This window comes from Tachypleus tridentatus, chromosome 6 (assembly GCF_004210375.1).
Source record: "Tachypleus tridentatus isolate NWPU-2018 chromosome 6, ASM421037v1, whole genome shotgun sequence".
Classification (NCBI taxonomy): domain Eukaryota; kingdom Metazoa; phylum Arthropoda; class Merostomata; order Xiphosura; family Limulidae; genus Tachypleus; species Tachypleus tridentatus.
The window spans coordinates 36,484,832-36,490,831 of record NC_134830.1 but is presented as its reverse complement, the minus strand read 5'-3'; the positions used below and the strand labels follow the sequence as shown (position 1 = coordinate 36,490,831).

Sequence of the window (6,000 nt, the reverse complement as noted above, 5' to 3'; positions counted from 1 at the left end):
TTTAATTTCGCACAAAGCTTCTCGAGGGCTATCTGCGTTACCCGTCCCTAATTTAGCAGTATAAATTGACTAGATGGAAGGCAATTAGTCATCACCACCCACCGCCAACTCTTGGGCTACTCTTTTACCAACGGATAGCGGGATTGACCGTCACATTATAACACCTTCACGGCTGAAAGGGCGAGCATGTTTGGTGCGATGGGGATTCGAACCTGCGACCCTCGGATTACGAGTGAAACGCCTTAGCCCGTCTAGCCATGGCGGGTCTCAGTATGTATGCTAAACTTACACAGTTACACAATACATCATTTGTGCATTTTACGTCATTTCGTGTTACTTCTGTTCTCTAAACTTTCGAAATTAAAATACTTAGACGTTATATGGATTTTTTGAATAATACACGATAGAAAATATTTTACATTTCATTAAAATATTTAGTGAACACTTTTGAAACTAAAACAAAATGATGCTATGTTTACCTTTGCTCCAGTAAACTGATAAAGGAAAAACACATATCATATTGAAAATAAAGAGAAAAAGTTGTCTACAGAAATGCAACGTAGTATTTTAAACTATTTTATAGTTGAGTGAAAAATATAAAGTTTCAAGCGGAATGGCGGGTTCATAGAATGCAAAACATGTTACCCTATCCTTTACAGAATATAAGAGTTTTGTTGAGCGCATTAGTTCAAAGGAAATACAAGGGGTTCAATTTCTGGAGAGACTTTTGAAACCCACAATAATAAAAGTACGCTTACCATTGTTGCAAAACAAGGTTAAAATATGTGACTTATGTGCTGACACTTAGATCATCTACTTATGTTTAGTTCTGTGTTGCGATTCGTAAAAATGTTCAAAAATAGAAACGTCTTTAATTCAACTAATTGTGTGTTCGTACTGTACATTTAAATAACCACTTAAATTTAATGAATGTGATGAAATATGACTGACATATTAGGAGTATTATCACGATATTACTGAGATCATAAAAATTAGACAAGTTGTAAAATTATTGAGAAAAAGAAAGCACAACATTTCTTTTATGCTATTAATTCGATTGAAACTAATTTACCAGTGGTACAGAGGTGCGTCTGCGGACTTACAACGCTGGGAACTAGGGTTTTGGTGGATAGTGCACAGATAGGCCATTGTGTAGCATTGCGCTTAACAAAAAATACAACACGAAAAATACAACATTATATGGTTCTTTATTATATTATGACACGGTTCTACAAGTTAGTACAATATAGGAATACGTAATTTTAAAATGTTAAATGTTGGTACTGGAATTTTTCACCTAAACAACGCTTTATCAACAGATATTAACGTCTTTAATTTTGAATTATTAGCCAGAGCAAAACAAGGAAGCCAGCCAATATCATCTGTCGCCACAAGGGTAATTGATCTTGTTCTTTGAATTGTTTAAAGGGATCAACTGCAACTTTTATAACGCCCTCAAAGCTGGAATTGTGAAGCGTCTTTCTCATCTCGAGCTTCGGACTTTTCATTCCACCGTTCGACAAGTCAGTCGGTAGAACTTGCTTGGCCGATCACGAAAGTAAAATGGATTATGCATTTCACTAGTACCGTCTAGAGCAAAGCGAAGATTTGTTTGTTTGTTTGTTTGTTGTTAAGCGTAAAGCTACACAATCAGCCATCAGTACTGTGCCCACAACGAGTATTGAAACCCAGCTTTTAAAGTTATAAGCCATCGGATTTCCTGCTGAACTAATAGAAGGTCTGAAGTAAAAGAGAAAATACTCTTCTAATACCAGTGAACAAAAGCATTATGTGATCTGACTACATCAAATTCGGAAAACAACAATGACAACAAAAGTATGGTATATAAACCAGTTAATTTCAAGGAGTAAAAACTACAATATTTTATTGTGTGAATTCTCAATGTTAAAATGGACATTTTATAAGTAATTTTATTTATTTCGAAACGTCGTAATTTTTCGTCGACTTCAGGGGAAGTCATATATGGTAAAAAAGTACAGTAATATTTATAATAATATAAAGCTCATTGGTAAAATTCGGGATTTGATTCTTGCGGTGAGTGCAGTATACATAACTAATTTTGTGTGCTTTTTTAAACTCAATAACAATAAATATGCCATATAAATACTGCAATTAGAAACAAAATAAAAAAATCCACGACTTTTAGGTTGAATTCAAGCTTAGCGAGGTTTGCTTCTGTGTTATTTATTTTATCAGAAATGCACAAAACAATTATAATAATCAGTGAATGCCATACTTTAGAAATACCAGTCTCTCAGCTAACCTCTTTGTTTTAGTAAAAAAAGATAAAGAAACTGTTAACTGTTTTTACTGAAGAACAGCGTTGCTTATGGAGCTTTGATAGAGTTGTATATGTCTTTCTGATGTTTGTTTTTTTTTTTAATTTCACGCAAAGCTATGCGAGGGTATTCTGCCCTAGCCGTTCCTAATTTAGCATTGTAAGATTAGAAGGAAGGCAACTAGTCATGCCCACCCACCGCCAAATTTTGGGCTACTCTTTTACCAACGAATAGGAGAATTGACCGTCACATTAGAACGTTACCACGGCTGAAAGGGTGAGCATGTTTGGTGTGACGGGAATTTGAACCCTCGACTCTCAGATTTCGAGTTGATGCCTTAACCACCTGACCATGCCGGGGCCTCTTTCTGACGTTTTTGATGATATTTCACATTACTGAAGAGGGACTGAACTTCATATTCTATCAGCAACATCATTATTGCTAAGCCTTTTATCGACTTGGCCCTACTTTTAAAGATATTAAATTATGACTTGTTTTCACAAACACACACATCTTTCTATATATACATGTATGTGAGTGTGTGTTTTAATTTTCTTTTTTTGTCCAAACAGCGACGTGATAAATAAGATCACGTTCAAGATGCTTCTATGGAGCAACTAATTTCCTTTCAGTAACAAACTCACTAACTATCATAAACTATCATCGCCTTCGACAAAAGTGTTGTTTGATGACAGCGCGACTCGTATTTGGTCATCACAACCAGACCTGGGACTTCTCCAATATGATTAAACTTTATTTATATTTTCTCTCACACACTTGTCATTACCACAAGGACAGGGAAGGCATGCGCTGTTCCTACAACGAATCCAATTTCTGATTCATGATCACTTCAACAACAACAAACTACCAGACAGCACAAGATAAGCTCGTTGTCTGCTAAAATACGATCTTCCAGTTTGGTTATCCATTCCAAAGGTCACGTGCTCTGTCTTGTCAACTTCGTTCTTCTTCTTGAAGAAAGGACAAGACCAACTTCCTAGCTTTATGTAAGGCATTTCTTCGTAATCTATGTTCTTTATTGACAGATTGCTTAAACATCCAGCCTGAGGGTCGCGGAATCGAATGCCACTCCCACCAAACATGTTCGCCCTTTCATTTGTGGGGACGTTATAACGTGACAGTCAATCCCACTATTCACTGGTAAAAGAGTAGCCCAGCAGTTGGCTGTGGATTGTGATGAATAGCTGCCTTCACTCTAGTCTTTCATTGCTAAGTTGCCTCTCCACCCCCACCCCCCTGCAGCACAGCAGCATGTCTTCGGGCTTATACTGCTAAAAACCGGGTTTCGATATCCATGTTGGGCAGATCACAGATAGCACTCGTGTAGTTTTACGTGAAATTCATAAAAGAACAAACCAAACTTAAAAATCGGAAAGATCGATGACTAATCGGTTGTAGTTTTTCAGGTATATGTAACCAAATTAAGACTTTTTATTAATTTTTTGCTTTTTTACCTCCACATTTTTGTATTTTCTGCCTAGCATAACCTTGTACAGACCGCCCATTACGCCTGTCTTTGACTATTTCATAAGGTTAACTTTTATCAGAAATACCACTCATTAGGTCTTCTTTATTAACTTTTCACACAACACCAGTAACACATTATTGTTTATCCAAACCGTGTCTTAGCTATACACACCAATAATATTTTATATGGAAATTTCACAGAATGACACGGTTGAAATGTTATTTTAGGTATATAAAAACTGTAATATAACCAGTAGACAATATGTAGCATATAATTAAAGATCACGCTCAACATTAGGAAATTTAGACCTAACACGGCATCTTAGAGTTTACTCTTTAAGGAAATTAGGCCTTAACTCACCAACTTATATTTTATTTCTTAAGGAACTTAGACCTTAACTTGGCATGTCAGAGTATATTTTTAAGGAAATTGGGCTTTAATTCAGCATTTTAGAGTTTTTTTAAAGGAAATTAGGCCTTAACCCACCATCTTATATTTCATTTCTTAAGGAACTTTAGGCCTTAACTCGGCAAGTCAGAGTATATTTTTTAAGGAAATTGGGCCTTACCTCGGCATCTTAAATTTTTTTTAAGGAAATTAGGTCTTAACTCGCCATTTCAGAATTTATTTTTAAGGAAATTGGCCTTAATTTGGCATCTTAGATATTGTTTTTGACAAACACTATTGCGAATGCTGTGTTGACACAAATGGGATGGTTCTATAGCGAATTTCCCTTCGTGATGTTTTGTATACCTTGTACGAAATAACTCAACAAGATAACGGAGAGGTCTTGAGATCAAGTCAGTAACATGGTGACTGGTTTTCTTATTTTTCAATAATTCTGAGTTTGGTGATGTTAGTGGCAGGCTTTCCAGTTAGTTTTGAGAACGATTCTGAATGTTACGGCTAACGTGATATTAACTGTAACATGTTGCACCTCACATGTCATGCAACTTGTTGGTGAAACACTAGTGCGTTTTCCTCCTTTGAGTCTAGTAGTAGCTATCACGTGACACGATCGTTGTAGTTATCTCTGTTTCCTACAGCTTCCTATCACACTTGCTGGGAGTCTGCGACGCGTAATCAACGTGTGTTGACTGGCTTCGAGCTATGTTGTGCCTGGAATGAAACCTAAAAACAGAAAATTCCTGGTAACCCCTTAATTGGTAAAATTAAAGACAACGTCTCATTTTGTGTGATTTGTGTGGGGAACATTGTCTATAGTTGATGGAGACTAGAAAAACTGTAATATGATAGCTATAAGTTTCGAATGGACTTAAGAACAACTGGTGCGATAATTTTACTATTTTGGTGCCTCACATTGGACTGGTTTTGAATGAAATATCTTTCATCTCTTCGCATATAAATTCTAGTCTTGGAACTGCTTTAAACTTGTAGAAGGGCTTCACGTAGCTTAGTCTAGGAAGCTTATCGTAAGTATACAATATTTCTATGTACACGATCAATTTCTACTTGTATTTTTAAACCACATTATTTTCTTATTTCTATATTGCTTCATTGAAAAATTGCAATTTAATGTGAGATTCTGCCCTTATTTTAATATCTTACTAGGTAATTTAAGCTAATTAGGGTGTATGAACACATAGTTAAGCAACTTATTGTGTGGAAGAATAATCTCTGTTTTCTTAGCTAGTTAGAATTATCGATTTGACTAGGCATTTCTCTCTTAATTACAGGAAATACTTCGTCAAACATTTGACAAAACGAGAACTGGTGTTGAATTAAAAAGGTACTAAAATAAGATTTATTTACACATTAACTCAAAACACTTTTACATACAGTATTCTTTGAACTGAAGTCTGTTTGTAAAGAACGTGCCTCATCCACTCGAATTTGAAAAAGCTTAAAAGTTACAAAAAAAATCGATATTTTGCGATCACAAAGCTTCGACAAATATATTTATCATTTTAAATCGTAAACAGTCACATCTGTCCTTAAACTTTCAAAAACCCAATTCTCAAGGTCTTTTATTGTATTGAAAACATTAAACTCTCCAGGGTTACCAAGAAATTCACAGAGATTGTAAATATTGAAAAAAAAACCTTTCACATGCATGAAATAAGTCAAAAGAAACTGTTGCGATTCTTTTGTTATTTTAAAATTTCCAAAGAAATTCTAATTGAGATTTTAACCTCACTTGAAGCCACATAGATTTTTATTGTACATTATTGTGATAATAAAAAGCCAGAA

At 35.1% G+C, this 6,000-nt stretch overlaps 1 pseudogene across 2 annotated transcripts in view; it reads left to right on the top strand.

Moving 5' to 3' along the window:
- The first annotated feature begins 4,830 nt into the window (after positions 1-4,830).
- Positions 4,831-6,000, top strand: part of LOC143252249 (muscarinic acetylcholine receptor DM1 pseudogene) — a 121,048-nt pseudogene continuing 119,878 nt past the window's right edge. For both annotated transcript variants that reach the window (XR_013028901.1, XR_013028900.1), the window contains exon 1: positions 4,831-5,222. The product of XR_013028901.1 is annotated as a muscarinic acetylcholine receptor DM1 pseudogene, transcript variant X2 (transcript). The remainder of the gene's footprint in view (positions 5,223-6,000) is intronic.